The 18,525-nt window shown below is 52.4% G+C and overlaps 1 protein-coding gene and 1 long non-coding RNA gene across 11 annotated transcripts in view; one reads left to right on the top strand and one right to left on the bottom strand.

Annotated features, from left to right (window-relative positions):
* Window positions 1–18,525, bottom strand: part of Trak1 (trafficking kinesin protein 1) — a 107,783-nt gene that overhangs the window by 77,395 nt on the left and 11,863 nt on the right. For 2 of the 10 annotated variants that reach the window (XM_048423085.3, XM_048423082.3), the window contains exon 1: window positions 9,272–9,295. The exons of 5 other annotated variants lie outside the window; for them this stretch is intronic. The gene's annotated coding sequence lies outside the window, so the exon portion shown is untranslated. Of the gene's footprint in view, window positions 1–7,784; window positions 7,919–9,271; window positions 9,384–9,405; window positions 9,505–18,525 lie in introns of those variants that run through there. 3 more of the 10 variants (XM_048423089.3, XM_048423078.3, XM_048423088.3) reach the window with 3 other exon arrangements.
* On the top strand, window positions 7,930–12,786 carry LOC125393050 (uncharacterized). Its single transcript, XR_007229688.3, has 4 exons — window positions 7,930–8,102; window positions 9,421–9,699; window positions 10,393–10,600; window positions 12,523–12,786. It is a non-coding gene; the product is annotated as an uncharacterized LOC125393050 (long non-coding RNA).

Here is an 18,525-nt window from a genome sequence, read left to right on the forward strand (position 1 = left end):
TACCAGAGGCCCAGGAGACACAGGCGAACCCAACCATCACAGTGCTGTCCTCACTACAGCCGTGCTCCCTCCCATGTGGCTCATCCTCCAGGCACAGCTGACTACGCGATGACACTCTTGCACACACAGGTGTCCTCGTCCCTGGACCCCACAGCTCCAGGTCTGTGTTCATATGGGAATGTAGCAAAGCCTAGAATAGTATGGGGGGGGGGACACATTTCCTGCTGCTGTGAAGTACCGGATAAGAGTCACGCTAACTTTAGTTCACAGTCTGAGGGGATGCAGTCCACTGTGGCGGGGAAGACGTAGTGGCAAGTGCACAGCGTGGCTGGCGGCACTGCAGCCCCAGTAAGGGAGCAGAGAAGAAGAACGCTGGAGCGAGGCTCACTTTCTGCCTTCACTCAGCTCAGGAGAGTCCAGCGATGGACTGGGGTCACCCACATCTGGAGCTGCTCTCCAGCGTATGGACCAATGCCGCTCACACCCAGGGTTGGTCTCCGGTGGGTGGACTGGTGCTGCTCACACCCAGGACTGGTCCCCAGTGAATGGATTATTGCAGCCTACATCCAGGGCTGGTTTCCCCACTTCCGTGAGACCTCTCTGGAAACACCCTCACAGACACACCTGGAGGTGTGTTTCCACGGTGAACCTCCCACACAGCACACCCAAGCAGTCTTTAATTAGTTAAACAGCAGCTCAGGCGTGTGACACAAAGAACGAGGAGGACACAGACCACAGCACCCTGCAGACTTCTCTACCCACGCTTCCACACAAGGACGGAATTCTGTGTCAGCCGTGAGCTCAGCCCACTTAGCAGGGAGCCTCCCACAGTAACCTGCCAGGCTGCAGCAGGGGTCTTGTCAGAGTCAACCTCGCTGGACAGAGAGAGGATGGTGACTAACAATCAGTCTTCAGCTGGGAAAAACCAATCAGATGTGGGCGGTCGAGGAACGTGAGAACCCGGATAAAGGTGAGGACAAGGCCTGTTCATCTTCCAGTGCGCTCCAGGTGGAAGGGCAGGAGTGAGAGAACACTCTGGAATATGGAACCACCTGCCACATGGGGAAGTGGAGATGTTGAAGCAGGGAAGATGGGGGTGGGGGGATCCAGTCAGCTCTGGACCACACTCTCAGGAGAAATGATTTGCACCAGTGGCAGGAGTGGGAGGGAGGAGCCAGGACAGGGCTTTGCTGGAGACCCACATGAGAAGAGCAGATAGAGCTGGACCTCCCCTCCTCCCTGGAGATGAGCCAAGGCAGGAAGGCAGAAGACAGTGATACGGGTGAGGAGGCAGGTGCCAGTACAGCCAGGTCAGGTGAACCCAAATCCTGTTCCTCTGTATCAGATGAGGTGGCCCTACAGCACCCCCAAAAGGTGCGAAATCATTTAAGAAAACACACTGCTACTCTGAGCAGGAGCCCAGCTACCCACACCCACCCAAGATTCCCCTCAGTTTAATTTGTACAGTCTCACTGCAGAACATTCCTAGACAGGGAGCCAGCGTGGTTTCCCGAAGTAAGCAGAGAAGAGTTAATGACCGGAAAGTAGGGCCGTGGGGGTGTCACGGTGCTCAAGGGCTGTAGTTCAGCCCTGCAGTGGGGATGTCCACATCTGGGGGCAGGGGCTTCTCTGCCTGACACGAGCTGGTCTCGCCCAGCATATCCCACATCTCAGCTCACAAAGCCAAGACCAGACCTGCTGCGTCCCAAGGAAGGCTAGGGTTAGGAAGGGCCGTCAAGAACAGAAGCCGTGACTGCCCTCAGAGAGCGACCGCCCACTGTCCTTCAAGACAAGGACCGTCCCTTCCTTCTCAGCTCCCAGGGAAACACCATCCACAATGGGCCCATAGTGAGGGGCTCCTCTTCTCACGACGACGCGAGGGCTCAACTGCCCCCTCTGGGAGACCCCACTCAGCTAATGCACAAACACCTATGAGGAAGGGGACCCGGGATCAAGACAGCTGCTGCCAGTCAGTGGCATCTTCTGGCTAAGCGGAGCGCTGACCAAACCAGCTCTGCACAGCTGCCCCACAAAAGGCAGGGGCAGCCTGTGTGCAGGAGGACGGGCAGGGGACCACACATTCCCACAGGATCACCTACATCAAGCTGCCATCCTTTGGTGTCTCCATGATTGACAGTGGGGAAGGAAACAGAGCCAGGGGTGGGTGGGAAGTGGAAATCCCTTCTGAGAATAACACGACACTGTGAGCTGTCAGCTGCTCGGTCACCGGGACTTGATCTGTCCTTCCAGGACTGGGTCAAAATGCGTTCTCCAGCAGCAGGTATTTGCTCTTTCTGTCATGTGGCCAACCTTTTAGACACAAGCAAGGTTTCAGTTGCCTTCAAAACACAGAAAATGAGGACACAGGAGAGTCATGCGGGGGCAGCCAGAGTTCTCCTTGCCCTGGGGGTCAAAGGCTCTGGGGAACACTACAGAAATGGACATGGGTGTGCTGACTGGAGGAGCTGGCTCAGTCAGCAAAGTGACTGCCATGCATGCATGAGGAGACCCCAGTTCAATCGATGGGTATAGGGGTGCACACTTGTGATTTCAGCACCGGGGAGGCAGAAACAAGTCCTTGAGGCTTGCTGGCCAGCCAGCCTAGCCTGCTTGGTGACCTCTAGGCCACTGAGAGACCCTTCCTCAACAAACAGGACAATGGTGTCCAAGGAATGACACCCAGGGTTCTTCTCTGCCTCCACACACATTTTCACACACGCATGCACCTATACATGCATGGAGGGACACAGAAAACATCCACAGGAGTGTTGCCAACACTTGACACCCACGGCCAGGTACGCGCAGACTGTCCTACCTGGAAAGTGAGGACAAGGTATTATTTGCTCAGCTTCATAGGTGAGGAAGCTGAGATTCCCAGGAGCGTGGATGACCTTGGGAGTCAAGGTCAGGAGATTAAGCAGGTGGCAGGTCCAGTCTAGAAGCCTCAGCAGCTAACAGGAGATTCTTCCGCCACCACTGCCTACCTCTGGAAGCACACGCATGAAACCTGGGATTTCCCGTGACATCACACCAAGAGACGGGCGGAGGGCTCCACCATGGGCCAAGGAGGGATTGTTAGGCACATGGACAAGACTCCCAAGCTATGTCTTTGCCACCTGCCCAGGTGCAGGTGCTAGCCATCTTTAGCCACACAGGCAATGCCAAGGGCATGGTCACAGCTGCCCTGCGTGCCTGGACAGGATGAGAAGAGCTCACATGGCACTGTCCATGTGGACTTAAGAGAGAAGCACATGACGGACTGCCTTACGGGACACGATCTACAAACAGCTCTGCCTCCAAGAAAGCAGCCGAGCCCACACCTGAACCACCCTTCCCAGTTCAGTCCCTGCTTTCTCTAGCTTCCCTTCAGGTGAGACACGCCAACCTCTTGTCATTCGCCAGGGTTTCCCACCCCAACACACGCACACTAATGCGCGCGCGCACACACACACACACACACACACACACACACACATGCACACACACGCACCTTTTTTTAATCGGCTATTTTAGACACCTCTAGAATGTTCACTGCCCATACGACTGTCACTAAATGTCAGTTTATAATGTCACTCAAATGTCAGTTTATACTTGCGAAGTCCTGCCTGACCGATTCCCCCAGGCTCCCACAGTACTCAGCACATACACAATTATACAATTCCAGGCAGGGCTTCTCTGTATCCCCTCCCCCATTAGCCAAAAGCTGCTCAGGAAAAAGGGCTCAAGTCACAGCCCTATCTCAAACCAGGCCCAGAGGACATCACTTCAAAACTGAAAAGGCTTGGAAGTATTCAGATAAACAAAGAGAACCCAGGGCAGCTGGTGTGGCAGGCCTCATCACCCACCAGTCGGCCCAGGATGAAGCGCCAGCTCCAACATGTGGGAGATGCAGCCATCGCTGAAGAGGTTCCCAGCTCTCTGTCTACGACAAAAGAGAGTGTCACAGGGCAGTGGAAGTGCCCTGAATCTCAGGGAAATGCTGACATTATGCTGCCTGGATATCTACTACCAGGGTCCTAAGGGTGTCCCCAAGCCCTAAGGCCCAGAGTGACCCACTTTCTAAGATAAAGGCACCCCTCAGAGCTGCTTGAGAGAGAAAAGGGTGCAGGGCACCCCAGCAATCTCAGTCTACAGAGGTGGGTCTCTCCATTCCCAGGGACTCAGAACCATAGGGGCTTCACGGAGGCCCCTCCACCCAGGGATCTGCTCTGTGCTGAGGTGACCTACCAGGTGCCTCTCTCTTACAGCAGGGACCATGGTTCTAAATTAGCATTCAAATTTAAAACTCAGAGAAACTTGGAAGTCAGGTTCTTATAACTGGGCAGTGGTGGCGCCCACCTTTAATCCCAGTACTTGGGAGACAGAGGCAGACGGATCTCTGTGAGTTTAAGGCCAGCCTGAACTACAAAGTATTTTTCAAAACAGCCAGGCCTGTTACACATAGAAACCCCATCTCAAAAAACAAAACAAAACAAAGCAAAGCAAAAGTCAGGCTCTCCAGGAAGGGGAGCTCCTTCTCTGCAGGGCACATCACTAACTGCTCTGAGGTGGCCACCCCCAGAAGGAGAAGGGGTCCATCTCCAGGGTTTGGGGCCCGCTGCTTCTGTACCAGGCAGGAACTGAGGGTGACAGCTGCGCAGCTGTCGGGGGCAAGGTACACAAACACTTCTGACCACTCCACAGATCTGCAGGCATGGGGAAGCATCAGGGAAGGAAGGGATAAAAGAGGGCAAAACAGGAAGTCAGGAGAGCAGGAAGAAATCAGGGAGAACAAAGGGGAGGAAGTCAGTACCACACTGCCACCTGCTGGACAGCCAGCCTATAGCAGGGCTTCAAGAATACAGTCCGGGGGTCACACACACACACACACACACACACACACACCATATGACCAGCTTCGACCACTCCTGAACACCCCAGAGACCCTCGCACACCAGTGTCAACTGCGGCACCATTCACGATAGCTGAGCTAGGGGACCAGCCCAGCTGCCCAGTATCAGAGGACTGGACACGGAAAGTGCACTTTCTATGCACAGTCATAAGGGAGGATGACGTCATGCCATCTGCAGGAAGCAATGCCACTGGAGACGACCTCACAAAACGAGTTAAGGGAGCCTCGGGGAGGCGATGCCACGCGTCTGCGCCCGTTTTCTCCTCCTCGATTCTGTGCAGATCCTTACACTGGAGAGGCACAGGTGACACAAACTCCAACGAGAGCTGTCCAGACCCTGCACTGTAAAGGACAAAGCTGGCGGGTGGAGGTGGGAAGACTGAGAAGGGGGTCTTAGGGGTACAGGGATAACTACAGGAAAACAGCTTTATGTAATCCTGTAGATGTGGGTAAAACTGTCTGGGGAAAGGGGCTCCAGCCCTGGTCTGTCCACACTCTGCCTTGTAACCCCATCCACTCTTCATCTTCATTGTCCGGACTCGGTTTCCCTATCTGTACAACAGCAGCATGAGGAAGTTGCTCTCTGTCCCCAGAAACCTCCCTGAGCAGCTCCAGACAGGCCGCAGGCTTACAGAGCGCCTCTGGGGCAGCCACCACCCACAGTCCTTCTCTGTCCTCCAAATGCTGACTTCTGTTGAGACTCCGGATCTGAGTTTTTTTAATACAAAATAAATATAATCACATACATGCCACAGTGCACATGTGTGGGAATCCCCTCTACCACATGGGTCATGGTGATCAAACTTGTCCTCAGGCTTGGTGTCAGGTGGGTGCCCAATGAGCCAGCTCGCCAGCCCTCAAGTCCCTTGATTTCTAAGTGCTAGACTAATTTACACATTTTAAGTCTCCAAGGGCCAAATGAAACCATTCCATATGCGGGAGCTGCCACCCTGCATGTCGCTGCAGGCCTTGGGAGCACGTCATGGCTACACTAACAGTGACGAGCAAGGGCCAAGAAAAGAGCCACCCATCAAACAGGACCAAACTGCAGGCTCCTGTCTGTGCCGGTCTTTCCTCCCAGCCCCTCCCCACTCCACTGCTTACCCACCAAGTTTCCCTTTGGCCAGCCTGGCCCCAGGTGCAGTCCCAGGAGGAGCCAACTAGAGGCAGCAGCCCTCTCCGTGGCCTGTCACCCTCAGCAGCGACTGTGACCGGCCCCACTGGGTTCCTCACCCCTGCACAGACCTGGAAACCACTGCACTTTCTTGACACAACAGGATGAAGGATGCAGACCCAAAGACACACACGACCCATGCAGCGCAGGAACTGCTGTGCTGTGACTTTGCAATCGATATCTGATGACCTAGAACATTCTTATCTCGGGATCCTTTGGAAACTTGCCTAAGCTTCTTTGGGGAACTCTGTCTCAACCATTTATGTTTGCCTGTTGTGAAGACAGACCTCCTTATGTAACATAGCACAGGTTAGCCTGGGACACACCATCTCCCATGCCTGGCTCTGGGGTCCCGGGATCACACACTAAGGCCACAGGCATGTATCTTCTATAGCACAGACGTGGTGACTCCACAGATTACAGGGGCTATCAGAGCCATTGCTGTTTCGATCACATCAGTCAGTGACAGAAAACAGCCCAGAAAGGCTGTGCTACCACACAGCAAAACAGTAGCCAAACACTGGCCTTGAGCACAGCCTTCCAGACACTGGCTCCTACGCCGTCTGAGTGGCGTCTGCAAGGCTCTGCTGGACCCGTGGCCAGAGCGCACAGCACAGACGCTAATGGACCACCGAAAGTGCAGGAGACTGAGAAGCACATGCTGTAGGCTAGGAAACAAGAGTGGACAAAAGGGGGAGCAAGGCCTCAGAGCCCCAGGGTGCTGGGCGTGCTGTGGGCCGAGCAGCTACCACAGAAGGCAGGACTCCGTGTCTGAGGCACTCTGTGCTCTCAGTAGCCAGAAGTCGCCAGATCACAGGATAGACAGACGTGTAGTAAAGGCCAACAAAGCTCGGCTGTAGATAAACAGATGATGCTGGAGAATTCTCTAGAACGGCTGCAGCATGAAGCGCCCAAACTCAGTATTCAAAACAACAACAGTGGCCTCAGTTTGGGTGTGCGGATCTGCCCCCCACCTCCAACACACACACACACACACACACACACACACACCACAACAGTGGCCTCAGTTTGGGTGTGCGGATCTGCCCCCCACCTCCAACACACACACACACACACACACACACACACACACACACACACACACACACACCACAACAGTGGCCTCAGTTTGGATGTGCGGATCTGCCCCCCACCTCCAACACACACACACACACACACACATACCACAACAGTGGCCTCAGTTTGGGTGTGCGGATCTGCCCCCCACCTCCAACACACACACACACACACACACCACAACAGTGGCCTCAGTTTGGGTGTGCGGATCTGCCCCCCACCTCCAACACACACACACACACACACACACCACAACAGTGGCCTCAGTTTGGGTGTGCGGATCTGCCCCCCACCTCCAACACACACACACACACACACACACACACACACACACCACAACAGTGGCCTCAGTTTGGGTGTGCGGATCTGCCCCCCACCTCCAACACACACACACACACACACACACACACACACCACAACAGTGGCCTCAGTTTGGGTGTGCGGGTCTGCCCCCCACCTCCAACACACACACACACACACACACCACACACACACACACACACACACACCACAACAGTGGCCTTAGTTTGGGTGTGCAGATCTGCCCCCCACCTCCAACACACACATACACACACACACACACACACACACACACACACACACCACACACAGGCCCTCACTCAGGAGGCCTAAGATACGTACCCCTGCCAAGCGACTGAGCTGAGACGTCAGTCCACCCACTCAGTCACATTTAGAAACAGGTTCTCCAGTGTGAGGCTAAAGGTCGACCTTGGGCAACTGAGTGTGGCACGGCGCATGCTAATTTGTTGTGCCACAGAGCAGAGCAAAGGGAAGGAGGAGGGACCTGACGAAAGCCTCCTCCAAAATGCCCAGAGCAAAGCAGATGGTCTCATGCTGGTGACATGGCTGCCTCAGTGTGGGCAAGCATGCCCTGGAAATGCCCATGCATCGATGCAACCGGCTATTGATGCATTTCCCTGGATGCCATCCTGCCGCTAGGTGAGAGGTGATGCATGGCTGGTTATGGGTGATGAAAATGTCCAGCAACCAGGCAGTGGTGGGTGTGCAGCATTTTAAAGGCACGAATGGCACAAAATTAAGGGTTGAGGCTGTAGCTCAATGGTAGAGTGTTTGCCTAGCATCCGTGAGGCCTTAGGTTCAACCCTCAGAACTGCCAGTTTAAGGTTGGGGGCGGGGGCAGTACAGAATGATATTCTTTAAAAGTGTTCATTGACAAATGTTGTGTGTATCTTAACACAATTGAAAAAAATCCTTGTTCAAAGATGATAATGAGACACTATATATACAAATAGAATAGCTAGAATACAATGGCAAATAAGGGGTGGGGAGACCTCAGGCTCAGGGGCAAAGGAAGGCAGGGGATCCCAGAGCAAGCTGGCTAGTAAGACTAGCAGTATCAGTGAGCTCTGGGTTTGACCGAGAGACCTCCCTCAATAAAGAAGATGGAAGAGCAACAGAGGATGACACCTTACATCTACCTGGGGCCTCCACATGAACGTGCACATATGTGCAAGAGCACCTATACACACATGTGCCCACACATACAAACATGCAATTACACACAAATATACACTACGTCATACATACACAAATACACACTATAACTCTCTCTTCCTCCCCTCACCCCCTGCACACACACACACACACACGAGGCAAATGCCAGGCGCCGGGGAGCACATGAAGAAGTCACACACTGGCCACGGAAGTGCGAGATAACAATGGCTTTGACAGCAGCACGGTGTATAATCTACTTAAAATCTTCACTGCAGTCTACACTCAGGACGGTGGGCTCCTGATAAGCGTGTCAGACCCAGTTAAGCTATGTGGGTCTGGTTCGTTGAGGGAGCCTAGCTCTGTCCAATTATGAGAGAATCTGAAATCAAAACTAAAGGTGACCCCACTGATACGGAGACAGCTCTGCTCACTGGCACACACACACACACACACACACACACACACACACACACACACACACGGCCCACAGGAGCCCCTTCTGGCCCAGGCAAGCAGGGTCCCTCCCCACACTACAAGCAAGCAAGCCTCAGCCCACATCACCCTGGGACCCTGGATTTAGTTCAAGTTTCCACTCCTAGAGATGACGTTAGCTCCCACAGATCACAGGCGTGGTCCCCAAAATGCCCCCTCACCTCCAGAAAGCAGCAGCCCCCGAGTCCTATCTGTGCTTCTGGCCGAGGGCCTGTGAACCTGGGTCCCCACAGTCCACTTTGTGGGTTCTTCGACAAATCTGCCTGAATGGCTCACAGAACTCATAGGAACGCACCTCGGTTTGTGACAGACGATGGAGCTACACACAGAGCAAGCTCAGCGGTGGCCTCATGCCTTCAGTGCCACCAGCCTGGAACCTCCTGTCCCCAGCTACCAGGAAGTGTGGAAACATGGACAGGACAGTAGTCGATAGAGACCGGTCTGCTAGGATTCCTCAACCTTTGCTCCCTGAGGCCGAGGGCGGAGTCCCTCATGAAGGAGGGTATCCCTTCTTCTGTGCACCAGGTATGGGATGGAGAGGCTCTGGTCACGGGCCAGGTGAGGAATGAAGCCGGAGTGCCCGGAGAAGGTAAATGCACTTGCTGCCAAGCCTGTCTCTGAACTCAATCCCCAGACCCCGCACTGTGGGAGGAGAAGCCTGGCTGCCCCCAGTGTCCTCTGACCTCCACTCACAGGCACAGCACACAAGTGCACAGGCACACATGCGCACATACAAGAAATACATAGTACATACACAAGTGTATGCATGTATAAGTTCATTTTTTAAGAGAAGAGAGGTGGCCCACTTCAGAGAGCAGCAGGCAGAGGCGATGCTGCGGGAAAGGAAGGCGTCCGAAGGCTCAGGAAGGCGAAGTCTGAGATTCCAGCTGATTATGTGCATTATAAACAAAGGGACTTTTGATGTATGCATGTGCGTGCGTGCGTGCATGTCTGTGTGTGACAGTGTCTTATGTAGTCCAAGCTAACCTTGAATTCCCCATGCAGTCAAAGCTGATCATGAACTCCTGCTGCTACCTTGACATGCTGGGATAACAGGTGTGGGCCATCACGTCTGGTTCATGTGAAAGACTGACCCCAGTTACTCCTGTGTGTTGGGCAAGCACGCACTCCAGCCACGGGCTGCAAGCTTGTGGAAGTGGGCTGTCACATTAAATCCAATTACACCAACCGATAAAAATTGTTCTATACTAAGTTAAGGTTCCGAAGAATTCTGCAAAAACTTGAGGACATTTCTCTAACATTTTTTGGTTTAATTATGCAGGGATAAGAGTGGCCCTGGGAATCACTATAAGAATTTTGAATGCATTGCTGGCTGGGTGTAGGGTGTATATCTAGAGTTCCAGCACTTGGGAAACTGAGGCAGAAGGCTGCTAAGTCTACACCAGCTGGGCTACACCTGTGCACCACCCGTGTACCACCTGTGTACCACCCTGTCTCCCTGGGAAGGATGCTCACTGATGACTCCCGAGGTATGTATGGGAAGACACTTGGGTCAAGTGTCATGAAACAAAGAGATGAGCTCAGAAGTAGTAAGCCTTTCGCTAAGTGGTCTAAAAAAGCAGACATGCTGTAAGCGGCTAATGCAGCCCATCCCCCTGCTTTCCTTTCTGGGCTGGGCTACATTGTGAAATCACCTGCCGAGAAAGCACACCACGTGGCCAAGGACAAGACCATCTACAGAGTCCACGGTACCTAAGAGCAATGCCCGAGGGAGAGGGGAATCTCAGGTTGCTGCCCAGACAGGTTTGACAACAGCCTGCAGCAGGATTTCCCAGGGCACTGTAGGATAAGAGCACATTTCCCAACAAAGCTGCCAGTTTGTTGTCTGTCTATTTTGAGACGTGGTCTTACTATGTAGCCTTGGCTGGCTTGGAACTCGATATGTAGACTCCTTGAACTCACAGAGATCCTCCTGCCTCTACCTCCTAAGTGCTGGGATTAAAGACATGTGCCACCATGCTTGAACTGCCACGCTTTTTAATCTGCCTGGCTGTCTCTCTATCAATCCATTATCTATTTATCCATTTATTTATCTCTGTCTGTCTGTCCGTCCACTCATCCATCCATCTAACTGGGAGCACAGTTAGTCCACAGCACCAACAAAGGTTATTTCATCAGATTATATTGTAAGTGACTCATACTTTGGTCACAGAATTGGGGAGACAGAGTGAGGTAGTGGAGTTGGCAGGTGCATCGGCCCAAGACACTGGGCTCTTCTGCAGTCTTGGTCCTCTGGGGCTATCGTCCATTATCTACCGATCAGTCAATCCGGCATTCTCTATCCGTGAATTATCTACCGATCAGTCAATCCAGCATTCTCTATCCGTGTATTATCTACCCATCAGTCAATCCAGCATTCTCTATCCGTGTATTATCTACCGATCAGTCAATCCAGCATTCTCTATCCGTGTATTATCTACCGATCAGTCAATCCAGCATTCTCTATCCGTGTATTATCTACCGATCAGTCAATCCAGCATTCTCTATCCGTGTATTATCTACCCATCAGTCAATCCGGCATTCTCTATCCGTGAATTATCTACCGATCAGTCAATCCGGCATTCTCTATCCGTGTATTATCTACCCATCAGTCAATCCAGCATTCTCTATCCGTGTATTATCTACCGATCAGTCAATCCAGCATTCTCTATCCGTGTATTATCTACCGATCAGTCAATCCGGCATTCTCTATCCGTGTATTATCTACCGATCAGTCAATCCGGCACATCATCGTCTATCTGTGTATTATCTACCCATCAGTCAATCCAGCATTCTCTATCCGTGTATTACCTACCGATCAGTCAATCCGGCATTCTCTATCCATGTATTATCTACCCATCAGTCAATCCAGCATTCTCTATCCATGTATTATCTACCGATCAGTCAATCAGGCACACCATCGATCTACTTGTCATCTCTGCACTTTAACACCAGCAAAACAGACAAGGGCTTGCTCGCTCTTCTGGCCCTGCCCTTGACTTCTGCACGGGTGCCCATCCATTCCCTTCCACATCCTCATTTTCTGTCATAGACAGAACATCATGAAGCCAAGGACCTCACATCCTTCCTTCCAGTTCTAGACTCTTCACAGACTCATCACAGCTTCCCTCCCACCGAGGACGGGACTGGCGCCGCACTGGGCCCACGAGACCCACGTGTGACAAGGGAGCTGGGACCAGCTACACACCAAAGAACAATTTGGAATTCTTGATAGTCCCACCTCGGCCTTTTACACAGCTGAGATTATCAATGTGGGTCACCACACCCAGTCCCTGTACTGTTCTGTTTTTACATAGGTTATCATGTATGCTAGGCAGCCCTGAACTCCGGAGACTCCTGTCTCTGCCTGCTGAGACACCAGGCCTGTGCTAACATAGCTGCTATCTTACAGACATTTAAAGAAAGTCCTGTCCCTTGGGGCTCTACTTGAAGAGAGGTGCCTGGTGTGGACCGCCCACCGACTTCTGGAAGACAGCCTTCCTGTGACCCTGCTCTCTGCGTGTGTCCGGAACTGCTGCAGCTTCAACAGGAAGGTTGCCCGCCCTATCTGTGCGCATTCTGGCTACCATGTCGTATGACTCTGTAAATCCGAGTGTCCAATCTGTAGACTGCACACATTCTTCAGGAACAATAAACACCATTGTGGTGAAGCTTAGCTCTGCACGCTCACACTGATCATTTTCCTGCCCATGTTACTGGGGTGGGATTTGGGGTCCCTCCATGCCAGGCACCCCAGTCCCCACTGTGTTACTGGGGTGGGATTTGGGGGCCCTGCATGCCAGGCACCTCCAGCCCCCAATTACTCCCCTCATAATTCTGCTCCAGCTTCCCCATCTCAAGAGCATCTTCACACCATCTGAATCTCACGGGCCTGAAGGAATTCAATAGAGGATCAACTATACTTTCCAGAAGGTCAATGACAACAGTGGCAAGTGTTTTGAAACGCCACTGCGTGCAAGCGTTTATGGAACGCCACTGCGTGCAAGCGTTTATGGAATGCCACTGTGTGCAAGCGTTTATGGAATACCACTGTGTGCAAGCGTTTATGGAATGCCACTGTGTGCAAGCGTTTATGGAATGCCACTGTGTGCAAGCGTTTATGGAACGCCACTGTGTGTAAGTGTTTATAAAATGCTACTGTGCGCAAGCATTTATGGAATTACGCTGTGGGCAAGCGTTTATGGAATGCCGCTGTGTGCAAGCATTTATGGAATGTCGCTGTGTGCAAGCGTTTATGGAATGCCGCTGTGTGCAAGCGTTTATGGAATGCCGCTGTGTGCGAGCATTTACAGAACGCCACTGTGTGCACCTGCACTATCGCCTCACTGGATCCCACAACAGTTCTAAGACTCAAAATTCTTTCTTTAATTTTTAAACTATTTATTTTATATGTATGGGTGTTTTGACTGTGTGTGTGTTGTAGTGGCATTTCAATCGTATTTTAATAAATAAAATTTGCCTGAAGATCAGAGAGTAGAACAGCCTCACTGGTCAGCCTTATAGACCAGGCAGTGGTAACACACACCTTTAACCCTAGTAGCCACACTAGTTGCTATAGAAACTTGTTGCATGTCTTTAATCCCAGCCCTAGAGAGGATTATAAAAAGGGAAGAGACAGTTCTCAGACACAGTCTCGTTCTGAGATTCCTGGAGGCTGGATCGTCATTTTCAGACTGAGGTAGAGGTAAGAGCCAGTGGCTGACTGCTTTGCTTTTCAGATCATCAGTTGAGCCCCAGTTTCTCTCTCTGAGTTTTTAATAATCATGCTTCAGTGTGTCACATGGATCCCTGGTGCCACGGAGGCAGAAAAGGGAGTCAGCTCCCCTGGAACAACTGGTGGTGAGCTGCCATGTGGGTGCTGGGAACTGAACCCAGGTCCTCTGGAAGAACAGCCAGTGCTCTTAACCACAGAGCCACGTCTAAAGCCCTGAGAGTAAAGATTCTTGCTGTCCCCTGCAACACAGCAGAATACACTAGCACAGGTCACACAGCCAGGAAGCAGTTGACCCTGGCCCCAGAGAGCGCCTTTCTCCTCCCTGACATCACCCCGCAGTTGGGGACTGAGGACCCCCAAACCCCGAATTTCTTGTAAACAACTTATCTTCCTCTGCTCTGAGCAGCCTGCAGCTGCTCTGAGCAGGAGACCCTGATGGCAGGGGAGCGGGTTCTGAGGAGTCTGCAGCTGAGAGATCCCGAGAGCTGGGGTGTGGCCAGAGACCTACGTAAGCTGCCCCTGAGCACAGTAAAGGGGGCATTCTTGGGATTGTCTCAAGGACAATCCCATGGCTCCGTCTGTCGGTCTGTCTCTGTCTGTGTGTGTATGATTTTAAATTTTCAGCCTAGCTCCCGTAGCGCATAGTGAGTGGAGCACGGAATGAAACCGGTATAGTTTTACAAGTGGAGGCCCTCAGCGAGATCGCCCTCGGGAACGGTGAGGGTGGATTAAAGATGGGTATGTGTGTTATGTGTGTTTAAGGAAGGCTTTAAAGAGACAGGGGATAGTCAGTTTATAAGCCACAAAAGGATGGAATGTGAACAGAGAATTTGGATTATATGTATTATTGTGTTTAATTTTTTGACTAGAGAGAGACATTTGATTCTGGGAACTGCTAAAAAAAAAAGTATTTTGACTTTAAAATATAGGTCTAAGGATATGTTGCTTTGGAAAAGAGGTTTTGCTTTTGTTTCCATGGGAGATGAGAGCCTGTGGAATCATTCAAGCTAATGTGGTTTGATTTACCAAGACCCCCTGAAATGTCACAGTGAAAACCCCCAAAGAAACTTCGCCCAACAGTCAGCAAGAAGTAGTTTACAGAGAGACCGACACCCAAATTCCCTAAATGATTGTTTGCTGGAGGAAGTGGGGCTCTAGAGCCTGTCTGCCATTGTGGGCCTGAGGAGTGGAGGGAGCTCAGGCCCCTTCTGTGATTCCCAAGCGTGAGCCTGCTTCCTGGAGTCCCGCTGCCCCTGTCTCCTCCCTACCACCACCCTGCTGCCCTGTTCCTCTCTGGAAAGCCTTGAGGCTATCAAGGCTTTAACTTTTTCCAAATATCCAGGGTCTCTGGGTCTTTGGGAGTCCCTTACACAATACACACAGATAAAGTCTCCACCCAGGAGCCCCACAGTCACCTCCAACATGGTGGGTCTTGTGCTGTGTCCTGGTGCCCCAGGGTGTGGTGGCTGTGAACCTTCTGGCACCTCAGCCTGGAGAGGCTGTATCCCTTGTCTGTCCTTTGCCTCATAAAATATGAGCTTCCAGATTCCAGAATTTTCCCACATTATAGCCAGAATACAAAGTGCCAGCCAGGGTCCAAAGCAGCCTCCAGCCATGAATGGCCTCCACCACTTACCCATCATGCTTTGCAAGCACCATTCCTATTTTCGTGAACAGGTCGTGATGTGAGAGATGAACAGACGCGGATGCAGAAGGCTATGTCACGCTTTAAACCCTGGTCGCAGTGGCGCAGCAAACAGCGCAATCTGCACTCTGCCGTCAGTCCAGGAACCTCACAGAAGGACTTCTTGGCCACCCACTTCCACCTCCACAGCAAATCATGACCACGAGGCTTGCGTTCAGCCAATATGGCAGGAGTGGTGGCCTACGGCTACAGACTGTGACTTGCTGGGGATGGCGGGAGCTTTCAAAGCTTCATTACACATGGTGACCTTAAGGGTGGAGGCCGTGGTTAAGACAGACCCTCTCCCTTTTCCCTGGCTCCCCGCAGGCTAAGCTAGCCTGACTGGCCAGCACTCTCCAAGGGTCTGCTTGCCTCTGCCCTCAGAGCCAGGATTACAGGCTCCCCTGGATGTTTTATGTGGGTGCTCGGGGTTGAACCCAGGTCTGCTCACTTAGGCAGCCCATCTCCCAGCCTTCAGGTTCTTTTACTTCAGAGAAAATTAAGTGGTACCAGGTGAAGCTGTTGTTCAAAACCATCTAATTTCACTTTTGCTAATAGCCATTAAATAACTAGATATGAACTGTGCTTCCTGGCAACCCAGATCAAAACAGGACAAGTATCTGTGAGGCACTTCACCATCCCCAGCCCTCTTTACGGTGGTAATGTGATAATGTGGGGCTTTAGGCCGAGATTCCCGTCCTAAATCACTGAGGCTCTGACAGAATCCTCCAGACCTGGCATCTGTGGCACAACCACAGCTTGTATGTATGAGCAGGCCGAGACTGCTCAGTGGGCACGGCTGCCCAACATGTGTGAAGACCTGGAGTGGCCCTGGTACCCATGCACTGGATGTGGTGGCCGTGGTGCTAAGTCCCTGCAGTCCCAGAGCCTGGGAGGTGGAGGAAGGGCAATCAGGACCTAGCTCATTCTGCACTGCATGGAGAGCTGGAGGCCAATCTGGGCTACGGAAGACCCTGCCACAAACAACCTCCTGGCATCTGGCAGAGTTCAGGCCCCCCACACCCTTTCCTGGCCTCTCCTCCAGTGTGAGCTTGATGGGGAGGACAATGGAAGTCAGCTACCATCAAGGGGTATGCAGTCTGAGATAAAGAACTGAATTCCAGATTTGGAGACGTTCATCTTATAACTAGAACAAAGCCCTGAGCAGCTGCAGCACCGTGTCCTCATCTCTACACTGTTTACCTACATTTTTACTACACTCTGCTGAATGAACCATGGCAGTATTCTCAAAACAGCAAAGGAGGTCACCTGCACAGCAGGACACCCCCACACCCAACATCGTGTAAGCTGTAAACACAGAGACCCATAGAGTGAGCTGAACCTCCGTAACCCGAGTCTATGTTACTTAAGTCCGGCTTCAAAGCAACCTCAGAACATAGACCATGGCAGAGGAAGGCGCATGCGTATGGAGGCCAGCGGACTCCTCAGCTATCATTCCTGCGTGTGCATGCATGTGGAGGCCAGCGGGCTCCTCAGCTGTCATTCCTGCGTGCGCATGCATGTGGAGGCCAGAGGGCTCCTCAGCTGTCATTCCTGCATGTGCATGCGTGTGGAGGCCAGCGGACTCCTCAGCTGTCATTCCTGCGTGCGCATGCGTGTGGAGGCCAGCGGACTCCTCAGCTGTCATTCCTGCATGTGCATGCGTGTGGAGGCCAGAGGGCTCCTCAGCTGTCATCCTGCAGGAGTCATCTGTCTTTTGTGAGCCAGGGTCTCTCGCTGACCTGGAACTCTCCCGAACAGGCTAGGCTGGCTAACCAAGGAACCCCAGGAAACTGCTGTCTCTGCTTTCCCGGCACCAAGACAGCAAGTGTGTGTCACATGCCCAGCTTTAGGGTCTGGAGACCACACTTAGGTCCTTGTCCTCACTGCAATGCTCTGCCAGTGACTAAGCCCACGTCCCCAGCCCTGGGGCAAACCTTGAAATCACTGCTCAGCACCATAGTCACTCTGTGGGCCAAGAAAGCCATGCACACACACCCAACAGCCCCGCTCAGCTCTGCCAGCCCAGGCAGACAGTGAGCCATCAGCCTTAAAAACAATACAGACGGAGGGTAGTGATGGCGCCTGCCTTTAATCCAAGCACTTGGGAGGCAGAGGCAGAGGCAGAGGTAGAGGATTCTTTGTGAGTTCAAGGCCAGCCTGGTCTACAGAGTGAGTTCCAGGACAGCCAGGGCTGGCTACACAGAGAAACCCTGTCTCCAAAACCAAACAAACAGAACGATGCTGAGGAACTCAGAGGCCCTAGAACAAAGGCAGTATGCAGCCATCCTGCAGGGCAGATTTGGGGGTGACTAAAGGCTATGTAGTTTCTCTGTGGGGACACTAAAAATGCCCTAACACCGTGAAAGCGATGGCCCAATCCCAAACCATACTAAAAGGTACTCAATACTACACATCCCATGCATGGAGTGTCTGGATATAAACTGTACCTGTGTGAGAATTCCAACACAGACAGCCAGGGAAAAAAAGCTTGCAAGGGCTGCTTGGTGCACTCCCAGCCCCAAAGCAAGATTCCTGGGACAGAGCTGTGCTGGCCACAGAAATCAGGGTGACTCGCCCTGAAAGCCACGCTGCCACCCAGGCCAGCTGCATGCGATGCCAGGCAGCTTCCTAAATGCCTGTGTCACGGTTCTGCAGAGGGCGTGGGGAGCCAGGTGAGGCACAGCTGAGGATGATGCGCTCGGTCATCTTGTCGCCAGGCACGTGACTGTGGCTTCGGAGTCAAGTGGCTGGGGCTAGAACCTCATCTGGCTCCAACACAGATTTCCCTCTTGTTAAGTGTGGGGTCTGGGATGGTTCATTTGGCCAGGTTGACTGGGTTAGCAGAGCCTGGGGCATCAGTGAGGCCTTCCTACGGTGAGGATGTTTCCAGAAAAGATTACCTCAGGGGGGATGATCCCCCCTGAATGTAGGCAGCACTATTCCACCAGGAAGGGTCCTGGCTCAATAAACAGGAACAGGAGAAAGCCAGCTGG

Source organism: Myodes glareolus, chromosome 4 (assembly GCF_982192425.1).
Source record: "Myodes glareolus chromosome 4, mMyoGla1.1, whole genome shotgun sequence".
Taxonomy (NCBI): Eukaryota; Metazoa; Chordata; class Mammalia; order Rodentia; family Cricetidae; genus Myodes; species Myodes glareolus.